The sequence below is a fragment of the Rhinolophus ferrumequinum genome, chromosome 22 (assembly GCF_004115265.2).
Source record: "Rhinolophus ferrumequinum isolate MPI-CBG mRhiFer1 chromosome 22, mRhiFer1_v1.p, whole genome shotgun sequence".
Classification (NCBI taxonomy): Eukaryota; Metazoa; Chordata; class Mammalia; order Chiroptera; family Rhinolophidae; genus Rhinolophus; species Rhinolophus ferrumequinum.
Window position 1 is genome coordinate 26548682 of NC_046305.1, and position 24059 is coordinate 26572740.

The 24059-nt window shown below is 44.3% G+C and overlaps 1 protein-coding gene across 1 annotated transcript in view; it reads left to right on the forward strand.

The window, feature by feature from the left end:
- The window catches only part of LRRN2 (leucine rich repeat neuronal 2), a 125650-nt gene extending 109384 nt beyond the window's left edge, over positions 1-16266 (forward strand). Inside the window, exon 2 of the transcript XR_004421483.1 lies at positions 16156-16266. The gene's annotated coding sequence lies outside the window, so the exon portion shown is untranslated. The remainder of the gene's footprint in view (positions 1-16155) is intronic.
- Positions 16267-24059: the final 7793 nt, after the last annotated feature.

Sequence of the window (24059 nt, forward strand, 5' to 3'; positions counted from 1 at the left end):
GACATCTCGTCCTGAGGGGCAGAGAGACTTCCAGGGGAAAGCACCAGGGTAGACGCCCAGGGGCCTGAGTTCGAGTCCCAGGACTCCTGTATGTCACACAACCAGACACATGTCACGTAACCCCCGGCTTCTATGTCATCAGCGGTACAGTGAGAATGACAGAGCCCACCCCCCACCTCCACAAGATGTAAGTTCTCTCAGTGCCTCAGTGTCCCCACCATGCAGTGAAGGTGATAAGAGTACCTACTCGGGGTTGTGGTGAGAGTTCAACAAGATAACACACAAATGCCCTGAGAACAGCCTGCTGCCGAGTCAATACTCAGTGCTATCTCTGCTGCTGCTGCTGAGTTTAGGCTGATTTGAGGTAATAGATGTGCAAGTGCTTTGAGAAATACAAAACGCTCCATGTTCAAATCAAAGGTGTTTCCATTCTTCCTTCTTCCCGCCTTACAGTGCATAACTGCCGACCATGTACAGTCACCCCCAAAACCTGCCTCCAGCTCCCCCTCCCGCACCTCACGCTCTCCCTGCTTCACCTGGCTGACTTGCTCCTGCCAGGCCCAAAGTCCCTCCCAGCCTGAAAGCCTTTCCTAACACCCCCCACCCCCAGACTGGGCTGGGGCGCCTCCTCCCCAGGTTGCATCAGCACCTGTGCTGACCCCTGGCTGCAACTTACTGCAATTTTCTTTTCAGTTTTTGGGTTTTTTCTGTCTTTTTGTCTCTTGCTCTGGAAAGCCCCACCTCCCCCTCTGAGGTCCTTGTGCACAGGCAGGGTGTCTAATGTGTCTTTGCAACCCCAGAATCTTGTGAAATCTGGGCATGTTATTGTTGGCCCAGTTAATGCGTATGAATGTGAATGAATGAGTAAGTAAGATAATGTCTATAAAATCACTTTTGACAGTCTTAGGAATGGTCATTAATAGTGCATCCCACAGATATTCCTGGGTCACCTGCTAGTCTTTGGAAGGCCTCTACAGGTGCTTTAAGCAATGAATAACGGAGTCCCTGCCTCAGGAGTGTGAGGGGAATGAAGAAGCCCTGGTGTAACTTTTTTCCTACTAATTGCAGTAACATAAACATTTTAACATAAAGATGTGCTATAAAAGAAGCCCAGGCGACCTGTGGTGGAGTGCAGGCAGGAACAGCTCCCCAGGGGCTTCCAGAAGCCTTCCTGAAGGAGGGGGTGGCTTGAGCGCTGCGTGTCAAGGAGCTTTGGCAGAGCCCATGGCAGGAGCCAACCCTGGCCCCTCAGTCTATTCTCTTCCTTCTGGGAAGGGAGCACCCGCCACCCTGCCCTGTCTCCCTGAGGAAGCCATCCTGGAACCACAGGGAGCCCCTGCCTGAGGCTTCTGCAGCGCCCCCTCTGGCCAGGGCTTCAAGGCCAGCAGGGGCAGAGGGTAGTGGACCAAGGCTTTGGAACCCACCAAATCCTGGTTTGAGTCCTGGCTCTGCCACTTATCTGCTGTGTGACTTGACATATGTAGTTTATCCAAGCCTCAGCTTTCTTGTGCATAAAATGACAACAATAGTAATTGCTGACGTGTTGACACTTAAGTGAAATAACACATATGGAAAACCTAGAACATAAAAAAAATAAATGTAAACTCTTTTCACCTCTAAGATCCGTAAAGCCACAGTGCTTCTCACCCAGGGTGGGTACTCTCGGCCTAAAAGGGGTGTCACTCAGGCATCTCGCAGACTTCCCCTCCCTCTTGCCTTCAGCTTATTCCTGAGATCCCAGAAAAATGATGTGGCTTAGTGAAGCCCAGGTCTCCTAAATTTTACAGGTATATTTAAGAATCCCCATCAGGCTGGGTCAAGAATTACTCCATAATTAAATTGTAGGTGTTTGAAAAGAGAGAATGGTCTCATTTTAGCTTCTGACCCCTGAAGCACAAGATGGCAGTTGTAATGACCTCAGATGAGGAAAGCAGGCCCGGACAAGGGAAAAGATTTGGCCCCGGTGGCAAAGGGAACTGTGGTGGAGCCCTGACCCAGTCTGCTCTGGCCTGAACCACACAATTACCATCTAACAGGCTCAGTGCCAGGGCTGAAGGCCCCAGCGATCAGAAGTCACACCTAGAACCACCCTACCTAATTCAGGTATTGGTTTGGTTTAGGGGAGATACTTCTGGGAGATGATGAAAAATGTCTAAAACCCTCAGCAAGTAGATCCAGTTATTAGCTCCTCAACTTACAAGTTCTGAGAACTTGAGCTCGTCCCTTCCCCTCTCCTGGTCTCTCCTCCCTCACCTGTGGAGCAAAGCAGTCGTCCTTGAGGTCTCCAAGATCCCTTCTCCCCTGATTCTCAGGGGCTCCTAAGCATTCGCAGAGGAGGAGTACGGACCTTGTTGTCTTTCATAGGACACAAGCCCCAGGGATATGCGACTGGTTGTCCTACTCCCTTGCAGCACCTCCTCCCCTCTGCTCCTGCTTCCAGAATGGACTTGTCCCCTGTCCATCCACCCCTCTCTCCATGCTTGGTTCATGTCCTCTCCTCACACCAGCACTGCAGTTGGCTGGAGGGAGGGAAAGAAGAGGCTTCATTCAGAGCAGCCTTGCCCATGTCTCCCAAGTGTGTCAACCCACAGCCCTTCACCTCACCTGCTCCATTCACTCTGCCACTGCAGCAGCTCCAGTGTCTCCTCTCTTCCCTTCATCCCGGGCCCCAACCACAGGAGCCAAAGGGATTCTGAGGTAAACAGTTGGGTGTTCCTTGTAGCTGGACACTTTGCTAGGAGGGACAGAAGCCCTCTGAACTGGGCATTTCCAGAGCCAGATGACTGGGGCCTCTGCTTCCTGGGTTTCGTCTGTTCCTTTTGTCCTTTAGCGGCTCCCTGCGCACAAGGTTGGGAAGAGCAGTCACAAGTCACTTGCCTGACACATCAAGGATGATGCAGAAGCATAGGAAGGTCCAATGGCTTGCTCAAGTCCACAGCAGGAGCAGGAGGAGGAAGCCACACACCAGGTCTGATAGGTGCTCGGCCAGGTCACCAGGCTGCCCGGTTCCCCCTCGCCCCCAGCCACACCCAATGTGATAGGTAGGTGAGTGTGGGGGACAGGGGATCTCTGAGCCAGTTCACTGTGTGGATTCAGGGAGAACTCAAACTTCAAAACTGGCAGAGGTGGGAGTGGGGAGAGGCAAATGGAAAAAAGATAAATCAGAGACCACACACCCTGAATAAAGGAGGCTTCGATCCACTGATCCACTCCTGTGGCCCCTGCCAGCTCCCAGTGCCTGGCACAGCACCCCCGCCTACTGAATCTTGACTTGAAACAACCAGGCTTACATGGAAATAGGTATCAAGTTACATACTTAATCTGTACCAGAGACTGCCCCTCCCAGATTGCTGAGACAGATCAAAGTTCCCTCCATGGAGCACTCATTCTCCAGGGGCGTCGGAAGCAGAAAAGATTTGGAAAACAACAAAGTATAGGTGAGGAAAAAGAGGAGTGTTGGAGTAGAAGACTGTATGAGGAACGCAGGCGAAGAGAGCGCCATGCTTGGTTCCCTGTGTCTCCTCACCCCAGCCTCAGGAACAAGACAACTGGCGTCCTTAGCTCGGGGTCCCTGCAGTGAGCCCCTGCCTCCACGCACCTTGCCCAGTTAAAGATCCCTCCTGTGACTGCCCTCCATCTCTGTCCCCAGTAATTTATAATCCTCACAGACCACACACCTTCCCTTTTGGGCTGCCAAGCCTTTGCAACTGCTGCTTCCTCTAGCTGTAGTGTCCTTGGGTTGGGTTTCTGTTGCTTGCAATCAAAAATCTAACATAAGAGAATGCTTATCTAGGATGGCAGAAAAGACATTGTCAAGTATGTGGACTTTGGAGGCAAATAGCCCAGATTCAAATCCTCATACCACCATTTGAAAGCTGTGTGACCCGCAGCAAGTCATTTAACTTCTCTGGACCTCAGTTTATTCATCTGTCAAATTGGGTCATAATAGCACCTAACTCAACAGGGTTGTTGTTAATGAGTAATATCTGATCAGAAGACAGTGCTAATAATCTGTAAATATCTGATTAGAAGACAGTGCTACGTAAACTGAGGCCATTATCTCTGCTAGGACCACGTCCTTGTGGATGGGCTGGCAAGGGCTTCCTACCAAAGCAGAGGTGTGAGTTCCCCATTCAGCCGGATGGGCCACATTTGGTCCTGCAATCTGGGAGCATCCCTTTGTGCGTTTTCCTCCAAGGATTGGACTATCGATGGGGGAGGGGCTAAGAGAAGGGAGAGAGTGGGGACAGTTGGGGAATAAGGGAGTATGCACGTGCGTGCGACATCCTCAGAAGCCCTTGTCCTTTTGTACCAGCAAAGGGACACCTGCTGGCTCTGCAGAGGGCAGGGCTGAGCTCTGGCCCCTGCTCTTTAAGAGAGAGTATCTCTAGCCCTCTGAATGTGGACTTCTCATCCTCACAGCAGCTGGCTTCCTGCTAGGAAGTCTTAAGTCAAATATACCTTTGCCACCAAAAGAGTTGTTACTATTTGAAGCCTCATTTGGCCTGTTGCAGGAATTCACATTCCTCCAACCATCACGAGAACTCTCAAGAACTCAGAACCCTGACTTTGTTTTGCACATAGAGCATTTGTCCCCCATCCTTTACCTTACAATCTTCCTCAATTGAGCAAAAACATTTTCACCTGTCCTGTCGAGGAAGGTAGGGAGGCAAGTAGGGGATAGTGTGGGGTGGGGATAATTAAATAATTCTGCGACAGCATGAAAGAATGAACAGCACAAAGCATTAGTAAGATGATGCTCTTCCCAATGAGTTAACACAAACAACCCCTCTCTCCTGCCTGGTACTCACTAAATATTCGTTGAAAGAATGAATGTTAACAGCATGTGATTCTGTCTTTCCTGCTCTGATTAGTTATAAAGCCATGAAGCCAAATCAGCATTAAATCTAGTTTATACGCAGTCTTTGTTTTGGGATCCCAGGCCAAGGTAAGGAAAATATTTTTTGAAAAAAAGTGAGAGTGTTTATTTGGACCACTCGTTTTCTGTATTGGCTGGGCAGCATCTGGCTGGCAGGTGTGGAGGATGGGAGAGGTCTCCCCCCTCCTCCAAATGCAATTCTCTGGTTCCCAGACAAACCAGGGTTAGGCCACCATTCTGTGTGAAACTCTGCTGGGACCACAGGCAGCCCCCGTGAATGACGACCAGGTGGAACTGTTTTCCTACTGAGCCCCAAAGTGTGTAGGAAAGAAGGACTGATTCCTGCAGGACAGATTCTGGCCTCAGCTGGGCCCTGCTTTCTTCATTGCAGGTATTTAAGTCTCTCCCTTGTGCTGTGACTCACCTGTCCTAGGTTAGAATTCCGCAGCGGAATCACACGCAGACTCTGGTCACTACCTGTACGCCGAGCACGCTGAGAAATTCTAGGGACAGTAATTTCTGAGTAAATTACCTAAGTGCAGAAGGGTCCACGGGAGCTAGGAGGGCACAGAGCAGGGACAGGCGGTGCGAATAAGTGACTTGTGCATTAATCACAAAGCGCTCAGAGGATGACAAGGGGCCCTGGAGCCACTGGGTCTGTCCAGCTGGACTCAACAGAGGGTTAGGTCAGGAAATTCCCATCCATCACCGAGACACCCACCTACCTGACTTCCGTGTGCCTGGGCCTCCAGTATTCCTGCTTGGCAGATACGCTGCGTTGGCCTGGCTCATTGTCCTCTATCCTCCAGGCCATCCCAGCGTCCACATGCCCTATTATGCCTGGCCGGGCCCAGGACAGTGCAGAGGAGGGCGTGGCTTTGGCTGGTTGACCTTTAGAAAGCCTCTTACTCCATGTACAACTCCTGAGACCTGCAAATTCCTCTTCCTGTGACCTGTACCTTCCTCGGTTATTCAGGGTCCAACGGCAGAGGCTATAAGTGCTCACTGCTCTTCCCCAGATGACTCGATTTACTTGTCTAACCTCCCTAGCTTCTTCCTGCTCCTATCAAATCTCCCCCTCACCCCTCAGTCCACTGAGCACAGAGGCCCCTGCTACAGGGAACTCCCTTCTCACTTTCCGCTGCTCCTCTCTTGGCTGTGCCCCAACCCTTGAGTCAAAATCTGTTCTCTGATTCAGATCAATTTGTTTCTGACATTATTTTCATTGCAAGTGCGTTATGCCTTCCGGGTCATTTCCATTTTAGTGGGAGCAATGTCTTTACAGAGGTGTAACACTTGGCAGTGCATTTCAGCAGTGGTGATGGGTTTGAGAGAGGGAGAAGAGTCTTGACCAGGGGCTATTTCATGGCTCAAATCCACAGCTCTGGATTCAGACTCTGGATTTGAATCCTGGCACAACTTCCTAGCTGTGTAACCTTGGGCAAGTCATTTAACTTCTCCTAGTTCCTCATCAATAACATGGATAAACATATCCAGCTCACAGATCTGGGGAGAGGATTTCGTAAGTATATATTTTAAGATCCTAGTACAAGGTAGAACCTATTCTCCTTAGCATGGTAAGGATGGTGCTTCCTGCATTGGGGAGAGGGTGGGGGAGTAGAATCAAACTATCCCTTGCAGCTGAATACAGCAGGGCAGGTTGTTTTAGAGGCACACGGTCCCACGTATCTACAGCACCTGTATACTGCATCCCTCTGTATTTCCACCACTGTAGTCATTCCTCTGGATAAGCATTTTTTCTAAGGGTCCTCTTTTGAAATGTGGAAATGCTTGGAAAGTCGAAGTCACTAATACTGTAATGTGAAAAGTTTAATCAAAAGATTTTGTTTAAAAACAGAAACAGACCCATAGATACAGAGAATAAACTGATGGTTGCTACATGGGAAGGGGTTGGGGAATGGGTGAGAAAGGAGAAGGGATTAGAAAGTACAAATTGGTCGTCACAAAATAATCATGGGGATGTGAAATACAGTACAGGGAATATAGTCAATAATGTTGTAAAGATCATGTAGGGTGTCAGATGGTACTGGACTCATCGGGGGGTCACTTCATAGATTATATCAATGTTTACGTAATGCACTGTACACCTGAAATTAATACAAAATAACATTGAATGTCAACTATAATTATATATATATAATATATATATATAGTCACGGGATGTACAGCATAGGGAATATAGTCAATGGTACTGTAAAAACTATGTACGATGTCAGAGGGGTAGCAGACTTGGTGGGGTGATCAATTTGTGAGGGGTATAAATGTCTAATCATGTTGTTTTGTACACCTAAAACTAATAATAGAAAGGAAGAGAGAAAGAAAGAAAGAAAGAAAGAAAGAAAGAAAGAAAGAAAGAAAGAAAGAAAGAAAGAAAGAAAGAAAGAAAGAAAGAAAGAAAGACTAAAAAAAAAAAAAAGATTTGGGGGCAGCCGGTTTGCTCAATGGTTAGAGCACTGTGCTCATAACACCAGGGTCACCGGTTCGATTCCCACATGGGACAGTGAGCTGCGCCCTCCACAACTAGATTGAAAAAAACAACCACGTGACATGGAGCTGATAGGTCTTGGAAAACACACTGTTCCCCAATAATCCCCAAATAAAAAAAAAAAGTTTAATTAAAAAAAAAAAGATTTTGTTTGTGAAAACACAGGGTACTCTGGAGCTCAGAAACCAGGAAAAAGCAAGGATTGTCCCAGCCGTGGGAGGCCCTACAACCAGCTTACCTGTGACCTCATTCCACCTGCACAGCAATGCTCAGAGGTAGTTATTGTGAAAGGATTTTTTTAAAGCCATGTATTTTATTTATTTATTTTTAGTTTTTTATTAAAATATAGCTAACATACTATATTATGTTTCGGGTATGCATCATATTACTCAACAATACCCACCTGGCACTATACATAGTTATTACCACATTATTGATTGTATTCCTATGCTAAAGAGGTTATCAACCATAATAAGTCCAACAACCATCTGATACTGTACCTATCAGTGTGACATGCTATCACAATATTGTTGAGTATATTTCCTATGCTATACATTACATCTCCAAGTCTTACTTGTTTTATACCTGGGACATCGAACCTCTCATTCCCCTTTATCTTTTCCCCCTTTAAAATTTTCAATTATAGTTGACAGTCAATATTATTTTATATTAATTTCAGGTGTACAGCACAGTGGTTACACATTTATATAATTTACCAAGTGATCCCCGACTAGTATCCACCTGGCACTAGTTATTACCATATTGTTGATTATATTCCCTATGCTTTACTTTACATCCCCATGACTATTTTATAACTACCAATTTGTATTTCTTAATCCCCTCCCCTTTTTCACTCTGCCCCCAATGCTCTCCCATCTACCCCAATAGATCTAGTACCCATCTGACACCACACATAGTTATTACAATATTATTGACTATATTCCTTATGCTATACCCTACATCCCCATGACGACTGTGTAACAACCAATTTGTACTTCTTAATCCCTTCCCCTTTTTCACCCATCCCTCCCATCTGGCAACTATCAAAATATTCTCTGTATCTATGAGTTTGTTTCTGTTTCATTTATTTTGTTTTCCAGATTTCACTAATAAGTAAAAATCATATGACATTTCATTGACTTACTGCACTCAGCACAGTACCCTCTAGGTCCATTCATTTTGTCACAGGTGGCAAGATTTGATTCTTTTTTACTGCTGGGTAATATTCTGTGGTATATACGTACCATCTCTTCTTTATCCATTCATCCATTCAGAGACACCCAGGTTGCCTTCGTATCTTGGCTTTGTAAACAGTGCTGAAGTGAACATGTGGATGAGCACAACCCCTCGAAGTAGTGTTTGGGTTTGTTCAGATAAATACCCAGAAGTGGGATTCCTGGGTCCTTCTTTGTCTCTTGTTACAGTCTTTGACTTAAAGTCTATTTTGTCTGGTATAAGTATTGCTACTTCAGTTTTAGTTTGTTTCCATTTTCATGAAATATCTTTTTCCATCCCTTTACTTTCAGTCAGTATGTGTCTTGTGATCTGAAATGAGTCTCTTGTGGGAAGTATTTGTAAGGGTCTTGTTATCTTATCCATTCAGCCCCCCACCTTTTGATTGGAGCATTTAATCCATTTACATTGAAAATATAATAATTATTGATAGGTATATAGTCATTGCCATTTTATTATTCATATATATATATATAATTTTTTTTGTTTTAAAGAAGTCCAAGATTCCTTATAATACTGGTTTGGTGGTGATGAACTCCTTTAGCTTTTTCTTGTCTGGGAAGCTCTTTATCTGTCCTTTGATTCTAAATGATAGCTTTGCTGGGTGTGAAAGGATTTTTTTAAATGTAAGATTAAGACCGTTGTACAAATATAAAGTTAACACATGTCAGTGATTTAACTCATCAATTAATGAGGGAACTAGTAGGATGTTACAATCGTTCAAAGGAGAATCCCAAGAGCAGACACATACAGAAGCCACCAAGAAAGCTGCAAGTAATTTACTATTAGATGCAAGGCTGATCAATATCCACTGCACAATAGCCAGTTGCATCGCCACTGGATATAATTAGCATGTCTATGGGCAAAATCATTTGCATTTTTATCAGCTTTGCACAATTTACAGATTTGTAAAAACAGCTCAAGGAAAATGAAAGGAAAATTAATCCAAGGGAAACTAGACAGAACACCCAGTAATAATATTTCCTTTTGCCCTTTCCAAAGTCTTTCACAACTTTTCCTCACATATGATTATCCACTTTTCATGGGCCAGGTTCAAAGCAGAAAAGACAGAGATGGACACAGAAAGTAGAAAGGGCAAAGTTACCCAGTGCAGGGGTCCCCAAGTGCCAGTCTCATCTGGGGGCTGAGGACATCCATGACAAGGATGTTACATCTGGGATGCAATTTAAAAAATGAGTTAAGTTTCTTCACAGAGCTTTATGATTTCAAAGGACTGTCCTTTATTGGAGATTATGTCCTTCATGCATTTGTGGCTTTATGATTTCAAAGGACTGTCCTTTATTGGAGATTATGTCCTTCATGCATTTGTGGCATTAAATGTCATTTCCTTTAGGAAAGGATTGTGGTGATGTATGGTAGCAGTATTTGCTATTCTTTTAACATGCTTGTTTGATTAAATAAAAGCTGACAACCCTATGGATGTCCCCATCTTAAAAAAATTACATATGGTTTTTGTTGTTGTTGGGTTTTGTTATTTCTTATTTTATTCATCTGTGATAGCCAAAAATCTGAAAACACTAATCCTGTTCACAATTCTGAAAATGTGTGTTATAGGCACATTGGTTAAAGGCTGATACCTAGATCCCCTTGCCCAGCAGAGTTCTGCCGTGGTGGAGGATGGGAAGCTGACCTGGACAGGGAGGGCATCCAGGTACGAGGCTGAATAGAGAAGGAAGAAAATGATGACTATGGACTGACTCCTGGCGATGCTGGGGGTTGAGATGGAGTAGAGCCAGACAATCACCTCCCCGGGCCTCAGAATTCATTCTGTGTATCATGCTGCATGCTCGGCGACAGCCTTTACCTATACCATCCTCCCGTCTAGAGCACAGAAGTTTCTGAAGCCCAAGAAACCCTGGCCTGCCCGGGCATGCAGGCTAGGAATGACAGGCAGCAGGGCTTAGGACCACCCCTCTTCTGCGAGCTGCCCCAGTACCCGGGGTACAAAGATGTGGGCAGCCAGGAAGGAGAGTGGTTACAGACTTCAGAAGTCCAAGACTGACTAGGTCTGGAGAACTGAAGAGAGACATCCTAGCATGTAGATCTGAACATGGCGGCCTGCTTTTACAGCTCCTCCACATCAGGAGTCAGGCTGGCAAAGCCCGGCTACCTCCTCCCATCTGACTATCCCTCTGCTACAAGTTAGAAACCAACAAAGGCACTGCTTTTAAAGCACAGTACTGCCTGCCCAGAGAGCAAGAGGCCCCGGCAAGCCCCTCCCCAGAGAACAGGAGAGCACACATACTGTTGTCTGCAGTTTCATTCTAAACAGTTGGACATCCCATCAGGGTCCCAAAGTGGAAGAGGGATTGAGCCCCATAGAGGATCTGCAGGCACCAGTGTTCCATGTATTTAATACTGCTTTCCTGAGTAACTGCTTTGTGCTGGATTCACAGGGGGAAAAGAGCAGGGGGAAGGAGATAGCTCCCAAGGGGTTTTAAACGAAAGTTCATTTAAACTTACCTCAGAGTAGCTGAACAGCTGGGTTGGAAAACTGGTTGTTTAGCTCTGCAGTTGGTCTCAGGGACTCACTGGCTTAGAGAAAATAAAAGTAGCTTGAGTTTGAAAACTGCCAATACCATGAGCCAAGGCCAAGGACAAGGGCCTCCAGGGAGCAGAGACTTCTTTTCCCCGTTCCTACACATCAGGGGAAATGAAAGGACCGAGCAAAGAAGCCACTGCCAGGGGCCTGATCTGGGAGCACTGTAGGCATTGGCTTGCCTCTAAGAGTTTTCGTGTTCGCAGCTCTGCCTTCACGGAATCACAGCCCCAGAATTGCAGATCTCAGATCCAGAAGGGACAGGTGCTCCTGTGGCCCCCTGGCCTCAGTGGAGCCGTGCCCCAAGAAAAGCTCACCACTCCTCTGCCCAGCCTGCCCCACTGGCTGCCAACTCAGATGGGTAAATTCCTTCTGTGTGTACTGAAATCTGTATCCCTTATGTCAATCAGCACGGTGGGCACACACCTTAGATGGGACTGGCTCCTCAGAGAGGACCTGACCCACAGGTCACAGACTACCCAAATCACCTGCAGGCTTTCTTTCTTGGCCTAAAGCTTAAAACCATCTTTTAAATCCAATATTTACAATAGAGAGATTTGCTATAAAAACCTGGCCTGGGGCCAGATGGGTGGCTCCGTTGGTTAGAGCGTGAGCTCTGGGGGGCTGCTGGTTCGATTCCCACATGGGCCAGCGAGCGCCCTCTGCAACTAGAAGGAAGTCAATGAGCTGCCGCGTAGCTCCTGGGTGGCCAGATGGTTCAGTTTGTTGGAGCGCAGGCTCTCAACCACCAGACTGCCAGTTCAGACTCCTGGTTCAGATTTCAGCAATGGATGGTGGGCTGCACCTCCTGCAACTAACAACAGCAGCTGAGCTGCGCCCTCCACAACTAAGACTGAAAGGACAACAACTTGACTTGGAAAAGTCCCAGAAGTACACACTGTTCCCCAATAAAGTCCTGTTCCCCTTCCCCAATAAAATCATTAAAAAAAAATAACCTGGCCTGGTAGAGTCTCTTGAAATATTAGAAAGGCTGTCAACAGTGACTCCACATTCCCACCTGAAAACACCAGGCTGAGGTGGGTGGTGGTGGCCCTTTTGGGTGGGTATGGCCTATCATCCCCTGTCCTTGTCTGTGAGACTCGACTGGTCTCTAAAGGTACGGGTTTGTGAGGGTAGACCTTGCCCACGCTCCAGGTTTTAGCAGCAGCCATACACAAAGATCCTCCTGGGTCCAATATTACTCCCTTCCTTTCTAATTCAGCCTCCTCCCTTCCAGAGCTATGTCCACCCCCAGGGATTTCCTCCTCTTGGCCTGCTCTTGACTCCATCTTATGACCTTCATTAATATAAAAATAACCAAACCAGCAAATCAATTGTGTTTAATACTCCTTTTCCTGTGCCATGCATTTAAATCAGTGGTTCCAACCAGCAGGAAGACCACTTCTACTCTATTTGGGGGAAGGGAGGGTTGGAAATTTTGGGTTTTATCATAATGACTGGGCCAGTTAGTGCTTGGGGGGCCAGAGATGCTAAGCATCCTACTATGCAAAGGATAGTCCCATTAAAAACAAAAAAAACCTCATGGAGAAACACTAAAATAGAACACTGGCTAATTTTTTCCTATATCTTTTATTTTACTTCTCTATGCATCTGTAAAATGGGGATAACATATTCATGTAACACTACACTTCTTTCATACGGTTTCTGTGAAGATTAACGTAAGATAAAACTGATACTTGACACATACTAAACACACAGTGAATGTTACAAATAATGACTGATTTAGAAAATGGAATGGTGAGACAAGAACGAGTGTGTCTGCCCACAGATCTGAATTCTGGTTCTTCTATTAACCAACCATGTGACCCTGACCATGTCATTTCTCCTCTCAGAACAATGAGGGGTTGTACTAGATTTCTGGAGTCCTGTCCATCCCATTCTATGGCTCTGTTCCTAATAAGATGCATGACACGTACTTTTGATTTCCCTTCAGGCTTTTCTTGTCTGGGCCAGCATTCCTAGGCACACTGTTGAAAGCTGACCTGAGTCTGTATTTCTTCCCCTAACAGATTAAAAAACGAAGACAGGTGAAAAATAAATAGTGTGTATAAAACAGATACAAACTGGATATCATTGCTCCCCTGAAGTTTGTGATGTTTTCAGGGAGGCTGTATGGCTGGTGGCCTCAACTTTTCCTACTTGTCCCCCTTCCTCAGATGGAGAAAGAGCTTGCCCCAGGAACACAGCCTCTGTGATGGATACGGGTCGATCAGTAGACTCTCACCACAAAGGTATTCAGGCAAACAGCTTCTGAGGCTCAGCAGTAAGGCAGGGGCTCAGAAAAAGATGCTCCCCACACCCCATGCCCATCTCTGCTGGAAAGAAGGCTGGCCATGATTGGGGGCAAAAAGGGGGAGGCTGTACATGAAAGGAAAAACCAGCAGTTCAGTTTATTTGAATAAACCAAGAAGAAAAGAACTGTAATAGCTTATTATCAAGAGAATAATTTGTAACTAGGTTACAGATAGTCTAAAGAGACGGAGAATGGATGCTAGAAATGGACAAAATCAAAAACAGAAATGTAATTGTCTTGCTGGCGGGTGTGGAGTTGGAGCCATTTATGCTAACCTTCTTACTCCAGATTTCCCTCCTGGATTTTAGAGGAATCTGACAAATTATTCCTCCAAGCACCAGAAGCGAGAATATTTAAATAAAGACTTAACCTAGGGGGTTATCTTCAGGCAGATTCAACTACGTTGTTTTAAGGGCAAAAGGACCTTCCTCTCAAGTTTTATAGGTTACTGGTGCCCTCTGGTGGAAGATAAAGGTTACATCTGCTGGTTAGAGGCCAGAGAGATGATTGGTCATTCGTATTTGAGGAAGCTGCAACCCCAGGCTCTGATGGCAGCAAGGGGAAGAGGAAATAGGAGGTGTTTACCTCGTTTGTCCATCATTCCATTGAGAGAGGGGAGAGGAGAAAGAGGAGAGGTGAGAGGGGGTGGGGGGGAGGGAGAGGGAGAGGGAGAGAGAGAGAGAAGAAAGCAGATGCAATTATTCCCGAAATTACCTACCAGATTTGCGCAGTGTACTCTGCAGGATTTTGAGTTCAGGTTTTTCATTTAGTGAAACTGAAGTTTCAAATCCCTTCCGCTTGATTTGAATACATGGCTTACTTCCCACTAGTGATTTTTTTTAAATTAGTTTCTTTCTAGTGATTCTTTAAAAGGTTACTGATGAAGGGGAAAGAACCCCAAAATGAGAGGAAGCAAGCTGGTTAATCAGTCAAGCAATGCTTATCATTTCCCCTTTGTAAAGGTGTTGTAAGGACATGTTAACCTAAAAGATTTTTTTTGCACACCTTGCCCTAAACCTGAAATGAGAGCTCACTCCTCTTTCCCTTTTCTCTACACCTGAAATGGGGTGTGTGTGTGTGTGTGTGTGTGTGTGTGTGTGCGCGCGCGCGCAAGAGAGAGAGAAACATCTGAGTATTTGCCGAACTGAAACCTAGGAGTCCAGCAGAACAAAAGAATCTATCCTTATCTCCAGGACCTTATGCTTAACAATTTCCCACTGTTCCTCTCCCTCCCAAAACTATCTGTTGTAGTTCTAGACTACAGCAATGGTTCTGAGTGCGGTTCCTAGGCTCGCAATGCCAGCATCACCTGGGAACCTGATAGCAATGCAGATGCTCAGGCTCCACCCAGACCTACTGGATGTAACCTTTGGGAACGGGCCTATCCATCTGCTGGCAGAGCCCTCCAGGTGATTCGGATGTTTGCTAAGGTTTGAGAGCTACTGCTCTAGAACAGGGATCTTAACCTAGGGTCCACAGAAGGTTTCAGGGGGCCTAAAAGTTTCTTGGGTTTGCACAGAAAATTCTACACGTGTGTACATCCTCTCTGGCAAAAGGATGCAGAGCAGACACCTCTTGACCCCACACACGGTATGAACACTACTCTATAACACTGTTTCACAGTAAACATCCCTGCCTGCAGCCACAAACGCTTTTTTTCTCCACTTCTTCTTAAAGGATGCCTGGCTTTCCTCCCAACAGTCTTGGTGGCCATCTCCTCACCCCACCTGATCTTCCGCATGGGACATGGGCCTCTCCTTCCTGCACCGACACCAGCCCTCCGCACATCTGTCTGCTCTTCTGACACTTAGACCTAGACTCCTCTTTACTCCTTTACTGTGTCATCTGCTGACCTTCCAGATACTTTCCCTCAGCCATCACCGACTTTGGGTTCCAACAGTCTTTCCATCCTTGGTGATACCGCGTGATGTGAACGGCTCATCCAACACTCGGGTTTACAGGACCATTACTGACCACCTCAACATCTAAGAACTTCACCTCCATGACACTTGAACTTCTCACTCGATGCCATGCCTGGCACTTGCCCTCATCTGGGATCACTCTACCTCTGTACCAGTCAGCCTAGACTAAGTTGCGGTGTGGTAACAACCCTCCAAATCTCAGGGGCTTCCAATAAAATGTTTCTCTGCCCACTGCAAGACAGCCACAGCTCTGCTCTCTGTCCTAGTCAACTTTGGAGCCAAGTCAACTTTAGTGCACACCATTCTGGGGTGCACTAGCCTCATGCGGAGGGGAGGAGCATGACCACCCACAGCAGTCCCTAAACCTCTGCTCAGAATTAGCTTATTTCATTTCCACTCACTTTTCATTTACAAGCCTGCTGCCAGCGGGGCAGAAAGCACAATCCCCTCCAAGGCCTGGAAGACAATATGATCTAGCACAATCTTTGAGTCTTATTGGAACCAGTTTCTCTCAGAACACATTGACCTATCGTTTCTGTTCTCAGTCCACTCCTACTACACCATTCTTTCCACTTCTTTAAGGCTTCCCATTTCGTATCTGCCCCCTCCTGGAAATGATGACAATAGATAATATTTACCACACACTTAGTAGGTGCCGACTTGACATATTTATCCTACAAGGTAGTTGAGGCTTGGAGAAGTGAAGTAACGTGTCTTCATTTTCTTCTTACTGTCTTCTAGGTTAGAACCATCACTTCAACTATTAGGAAAACAGAACCACGTAGAATTGAGAGTCCAGGTCCAGGACATGAATCTGCAAGTCATGTGACTTTTGTACTGAAGCTCTCAGGCTGGGCCTGTTGGTTCTCAACCAGGGGCTTCTCCGTAAGTGACATTTGCCAGTGTGTGCAGACATGTTGATTCTCATAACTGGTGGGGAGCAGGAGGGGTTGTGCTACTGGCATCTAGTGTATAAAGGTCATGGACGCTGCTAAACGTCCTAAAACGTACAGAATGCCCTTCCCCCTAAAAAAGAATTTTCCAACCCCAAATATCAATAGTGCTGAGGTAGACAAACCCTGGTTTAGAGATGGGATAGTCTCAGGCAATCATCTTGCTAGTGTTCCTAGTCTGTTCTCTCTCCAATTCTCCAGAGTACCTTTCAGACTTCCTCCATTCTTTTCAAACTCTTATCCCAACTACTTCCTCTATTATACTCAACTGTCTCTTTCCATGCTTTCAGCCACACTAAACTTTGTAGTCTTCCCAGATGCCATTATTTCCTCACCTAAAGGCCTTTACATGTTCCCTCTTATCTATGGCACTCTTCCCCTCCTCTCCTAACTCCTATCTTCCCTTTAGACCTCAGCTCCTCATTTCTTCAAAGAGATTGTTCCTAAACCCTTTACTAAATGAGGCCACTCTTCCATAATTCTCATAGCAGCAAGGATTCTCCCAGCATAACATTCACTACACTAATATGTGTTAACTAGTTAGCTTTCCTAAGCCATAAGAGCAGGGACCACATTCATCATCTTCCTCACTGTATCCCCAGTACCTACAAAGTACAAGATACATAAGAGGTACTTAATATTTTTTGTTTTAAAAGATTTTATTGGGGAAGGAGAACAGGACTTTATTGGGAAACAGTGTGTACTTCCAGGACTTTTGTTAAGTTGTTGTCCTTTCAGTCTTAGTTGTGGAGGGTGCAGCTCAGCTCCAGGTCTAGTTGCCAATGTTAGTTGCAGGGGGCACAGCCCACCATCCCTTGCGGGAGTCTGAACCGGCAACCTGTGGTTGAGAGCCTGCACTCCAACCAACTGAACCATCTGGCCACCCGGGAGCTCAGTGGCTGCTCATTGACTTCATTCTAGGTGCGAAGGGCACAGCTCGCTGGCCCATGTTGGAATAGAACCAGCAGCCCCGTTGCCCAGAGCTCGCACTCTAACCAACTGAGCCACCCGTCCACCTGGTACTTAATATTTATAGCCCAGTTCTCTCCTGAGCTCCATTTCCATTTGGATCTTCTCATATGTACAAAGTCAACACATCCGAAACTAAGCTCGTCATTTTTTCCTGTCACCACCACTGCCAAAAACCTGTTCTTTTACACATATTCTTTCTCAATGAATGACATCACCATCCATCCGTTGTCCAAGGCATCCTTGACTCCCTTTCCCTCATACCTACATTCATGAAGTCTGTCATTTCTGCCTTAATTTCTCTCAAATCCATGTACTTCTTTTGGGCTTTTGTCCTAGAGACAATGGTTTTAACCATGAACTGACTGTGATTCTTAGTTGGCTTGGACAGGTTATTAATTTCTCTAAGCCTTAAACACCTCATGGGATAATAGATGACAAGTCAGCACCTACTAAGTGTTCAGTAAATGTTATCTATTATCATTCTTTCCAAGCCTACTGCCATTATCTCAGGATTATCATTCCAGCTCAGACTGCTGCCACAGCCTCACTGTTGTAGGCAGCACTGTCTATTCCCAACAATGCAGCCAGAAAAATGAGGTCATGTCTCCTGCTTAAAATCCTTTCATGGTACCGCCACTGCCTTCAGGATAAGTTTCAAGTTAGCTTGGCATGTCACGCCTTCAGCAACCGGCCCCTTCAACATTTCAGGCCCATGTCTTTCATTTGCTGCTTCCTCGGCCCATGTGGAAAATGTGCTATGTCCCTAACTCCACTGCTAGACTGTAGGCAACTTGAGAGAGCTTCCTTAGTCACAGTGGTATTGCCAGTATCAAGCACGTTCTGGTTCATATTAACACAGAAAAAGTATCTACTGAATGAATTTAACTCCTGTCCTTTATCTTAAAGAGGAAAAGCAAAAGTAAAACATTAATCAAATGAGTTCAGGGAAGGAGACGCAGCAAAATTATCGTTGTATTCCCAAACTTGTAATGACCTGAAATCTTTCTAATAGCACTAATTCTTTTTATACTTTTAGAGGTTGGATTTGTGCAAATTCTAGCAAACACTAGTAAATTTGTCTGACAGTTTAGCTCAGTTACTAATTTCAGCTTGCCTCCCTTTGACCCCAAGACTACATTCAAAGATGATAAATCTGAAGCACGAAGGTGAGTAGGTTGCAAAAACACAGGAAACACATTATGCAGTCGGAATCGTTAACAAGTACCCTAAAGATGTCACAAACATGGAAAGGGTTGTGTAACACAGAAACTGGCCTCATCCTTGTCTCTAATGGCCCTCTTGCTTGTTTTCATTTTTAATGCTACCCGTTATTTCCAGTACTATCTCTACCACCAGACCCTGAGTGCCTCCTCACACAGGAGTATACTGTATCTCTAGGGGATCACATTTCTATTGCAGCCTAGGAAGGTTGCCCCCACAAGTTGTGCATGTGCACCAATCTGCGCCAATTATGTGGTGGCCCCAAGGTCAGGACAGCTGACTGGATGTTTCCCTGACCTTAATGGCCTTAGCTATAAGGGAATGACCTTTTGAAAAGCATGTGGGCTAGCAAGCTCTTTGTGGGCAGGCTCACCTTTGATATCCCTCCGAAGAACAGAACCTGAAAGCCACGGACCAGTGGCTTCAATGAAGCTCCTGAAAGCGAATATAAAATGTTTGGGCAGACCGGTGGCTCAGTTGGTTAGAGCGCGAGCTCTGGGAAACAGGGCTGCTGGTTCGATTCCCACATGGGCCAGCGAGCTGCGCCCTCCACAACTAGAAGCTGCCACTCAGCTCCTGGGTGGCCAGATGGCTCAATTGGTTGGAGCGAGGCCTCTCAACCACAAGGTTGCCGGTTCGACTCCCGCAAGGGATGGTGGGCAGCGCCCCCTGCAACTAACAACGGCAACTAATAATGGCAACTGGAGCTGAGCTGCGCCCTCCACAAATAAGATTGAAAGGACAACAACTTGACTTGGAAAAGTCCCATAAGTACACACTGTTCCCCAATCAAGTCCTGTTCCCCTTCCCCAATAAAAAAATAAATAAATGTTGTTTTTTGAGATTTATTAAATTTCATAAGCTTTTCAAAGAACCACTGCTAAAGACCCTAGCAGATACTAGGCATGTAATTTTTGTACTTTGTGACAAACCTTCAATACCTCTTCATACTAGCCCCAATTCAAAAACACAAAATAGAAACCTGTACCTGGCATTTCTTTGTAAACTCAGTAAAGAGGAAATCCGTCATCTCACTATTTGAAATCTCTTCAATGGCAAAGAAGGTGGACAAGTTGATCAAATCACAGGCTCAGAAGAGTTAGGTACAGATTTGTGCCTCTGAAAGGGCTTGCCTTAAATCACTCTAAGCATGCAGGTACTAAATATTCTCTAACTCTCAAGGACCCTGGTGGAGAAAAAAACTTGACCGCTGTCTAATTAGCTCAACGTTAAAAAATACTCTGCAAAACTTTGAGGTTTCCTTCTGGATTAGGAACCTAAAAATGAAATACAATTACTCTATAGGTAAATGGGGGAAATATGAAAAGTTGCTGTTATTTTGAGTACAATAATTTCTAGGGTAAAAGCTACTCTCTTCATCCACAAATCAGACCAAAGATTGTATATAAAAACAGAAAATGAGATTTTGCTGCACACAAACAAAATTATGTATTTCCCCAATAATGACACTACAAAATGGCAAAATGAAAAATATTTAATACACAAAAAAGCACAACACAATCAACAAGTATTAAAAGAATTACATAGTGCAAACACCAAAAAGACCCAGAGCTATTAACTTGGTGCTTATAAAGACTAGGCAAGAACACATGATTTGGAATCTTGCATTTCAGATGAGCTTCCAAGAAATATTGACTAGCTCTTTCTGCAGATACACTTCCCTAACATTTTCAGTCTTCAAAAGGCTCTTGATAGAGGTACAGTAAACCCAAGTGTAGGCTTATTATAATATTTTCTTTAAAAATGCCACATTCACCAATAACAACATTATCTGGGATTACATGTTCATTGCATCAAAAGATCTTCAAATGCTTATGGGACATTCTCCCACAGAAAAGAGATCTGGCGGTTTCTATACAGGAAAAATATAGCATGGCAAACAAGGAAAGCTGTCAACAGAAAGGACATCTCAAAGCAATCTGGAAAAACCGTCCCCAAATTAAGTCTGGGACCCACTAGAACTACTTCAGATACTCATTTCCAATTTAGCTTTAGGGTCCTCAATATTTCTCCTCATTTGCTAAACTGCAACTCCACTAATCATAAATATGGGAAATTCCAGAAAAGTAACTTCTGCATACCCTACGGCAGTGCAAAATTCCAGACATTTGTAAACAGTGTACATTTTACTTTTGGCACAGGAGAGAACATGCAGGTTCCTTTATCTTTGAAGTACAGATTCTAAACTGGCTCATTTTCCTAATCTATATCCATTTTTTAGCAAAAGCATTATCAGTCTTGATAGTGTGTGCACATCACGTACACCCATGAATGGGAGAACTATCAATGAGTTCTTTAGGTCATGGGTCTGAACAATTTAAGCAAATACTTAGCTCAAGAGAAAACAAAATTCACAGTATCTAAAGCCATGTAATTTTTAAAGTTCACATAACTCTCTGTGGAAAAAAGAAAAGGAGAAATAGCTGGTTAACAAGTTTCCTCCTTTCTAAAGAGAAACAAGAGGTAACACTACAATAGCATTGCAGAACCCAAGATCTAACATTCATCGATTTCTCATTAATGACTTTTCAAAGGAGCCAACATTGCATTGAATTGGCATTTTTTAAAAAGCTACAACTGATCCTGACCTTTAAAAATAAATTCTTACAAACAAAATAATGTCCCACAAAGCATTACATACATCTAAATATACATAAATTATTATTAAAACACAACACAGCATATTTCAAATGCTTGGCAGTGATTCAATCTTATATGAGAAAAGTTCATGGCAGTTTGGAGGCTGGCCTGGCTGGACGCAGATCCACTGTTCAAGCCTAGGATTGGGAACCTATGATACTCCATAGACGGACTGTGGAGAAATAGTTACATCAGTTTACAGGCGTGGTCTAAGATTTTTATAAAGTCTGTTTAAGTATCAAACACAAAAGTATTCCAAATATAAGTACAGTACAAGTCGAGTGAGTTAATATTAAAAGATGGGAGACATTTTTTGCTATAATCTAGAAATTTGTTTTTCTAAGGATTTGTCATTTCTGCTCTGAATTTTCTGTCCAGGATAACATGATCATAAATATTAATGTAAATGACAATTAAAATAAGAAATCAGATGCTAATGTGGGATGATTCCATTAATCACAAGTCAGTGGTGTGAGGCAGCAGAAACAATAAACCCCACTGACACCTACTTTAACAAATCCTTTCCTCAGTCAGATTTCAATGGCCTACTAGTAAGATCATACAATTTGACATCCAAATAGACAACAGAGTGACAGGGGAGAGACGGAGACAAACCAGGTAGGATGATGAAAAATGGGTAAACCAGCACAACGAGAGCATATGGTCACTCTAAGTACAACTAAAAGATAAATGATAGTGTTTGGAACTCAAAAGTTTCTCGATCTTATAGTAGTAAACTATGAAGACTTTTCATACAAATCATGCCTTGCTTTAGTGGCAGTGAGTAAAATACATCTGTACTGCAGTCGCACTGAAAAAAGAACAAAATCTAAAACTATCAAGATGATTTCAAGTTTCCTACAGGTAAAGAATTGCAGGCCAGCCCGATGGCTCAGATGGTTGGAGCGCTGTGCTCCTAACGCCGAGGTCACTGGTTCGATTCCCACATGGGCCAGTGAGCTGCACCTTCTACAGTTAAGATGGTGAAAAACGGCTCTCCCTGGAGCTGGGCTGCCGTGGTGTGGGTTGCTGTGTGCTGCAGCAGGCCGACCTACGACCAACTGGAGCGCAAGGCTCTTAAGAATACCAGCATGGGCCAGGGTCCTACACAACTAGACAGAAACAACAGTTTGAACTGGAGTGGGGAGGGGAGGCGGAAGGGGTAAAAAAAAAAAAGAAATTGCTGACAGCACTGTTTGACCCTTTTTAGGATCCTTGACCCATTCTACCCCCAAGAAATGAGTAATTCTACTTCCTGTGCTATGCTCCCAGAAGACATTAAATAAGGACCCTGGATGAAGGAAAACCATCTGTAGGAGAAGCAGCATCTTGGATTTTAGATAAGCTACCAAGAAATACTGACCAACTCTTCCTGCAAATACACTTCTCTATAAAATTTCCAGTCACTCAAAAGGTTCTTGATAGAGGTACAGTAAGCCAAGTATAGGTTTATTATATTTTCAGCTCACACAGCTTAGGAACTTCTAATTAAAGAACTTACGGCTAATGGAAACAGTGAAAAACCCAGGTGAACAAAGGGGAAAAGGAGGAAAGCTGATTAACATAAGAAGATTCTGTGTAGTATCAACTATCTACAAACCAAATTTTAAGAATGTTTAAATTTACATTTTCTAAAACACTGTAACCTGCAATTTTATGAGTCATAGGATACTAGTGCAGATCCCCAACTCTCCCTGCCTCTCCTTTATCACTGGCAAAAACACAAAACTGAGGGCTGTCAAACTAATATGAAGAGAGTACTAGGGGGGGAAAGGGAAGAAAGTAAAAATGTTCTGAAGTTTTAGAGCATTTACCATAGCCTAACAAAACACTGAACTCAAAGGACTGGTTCTTATTGGGGGGAATACCCTTGTCCCTTCTACCTATAGAGCCAGAGATTGGAGCCGCTTTCTCCACTAATGAACAAAACTGGGAGTTCCGCTGTCAGAGGACCTTTACTTGTCCTCCCTGTGGGAGGAGTAATATATGATTATATAAGCCTGACATTTACTGGGCCTTTTCTCTTTTGGGAGAAAGTGTTAAAAGTTACTATTCTGAAGTCCTATTTTGGCTGCCAAGTCATATTCTCCAATATTTTAAGGTTATTAAGTTGTTCCAAATTCAACAAGCACCACCATTTAAATATCTAACAAATAATGAGAGAAGCAAGTACGGTTTAAGATTTGGATTCTAGTACTAGCTCTATCACTAGCCACGTCTTTCAGCAGTCATTTCATCTTTTAGCCTCATGTACAAAATAAAAGGAGTACATGAGTGCATTCTAGTTTTAAAACTCAGTAACTTTAACAAAACTTAATCTCTAGAAACTAAATATGATACTAAATACAAGGATCTTGTTCTCTCAACTGCCAGTACCTGAAAAAACCTTCTTTCAAGGGCAAGGCTTTTGAAAATGAGGTCCGTGGACCACCTGCATCAGGAACACTTGTTCAAATGGAAATCCCTAGCCCAGATCTCAAGGATGGAGGGGGTGGGAGGGGGCGAGTGGGGGCAGGGGTTGAGTTGGGCTTTTTTAACAAGCAATGAAAGTGATTCTTAATCCTTAAATTTGATAATTATAGGACCTTGTTCTGCAAAATGACATATTCATACCCCAGGGCATTCACCAAGATTCAGACAGATATCTATAAGGAAATCAATCCAAAGATCTTCAATTTCTTTATGTATTATCCAAAGATTGATGTGCTCAGATAAAGCCTATTCAGATCTAACATTTCTCTTCAATTACTTTCATTTTCACAACTGCCATACTTCCTATTTTCAAAAGAAAGATTGCCTATCAAGCATCTAAAATCTTACTTTGGGGCACTGCCTCAC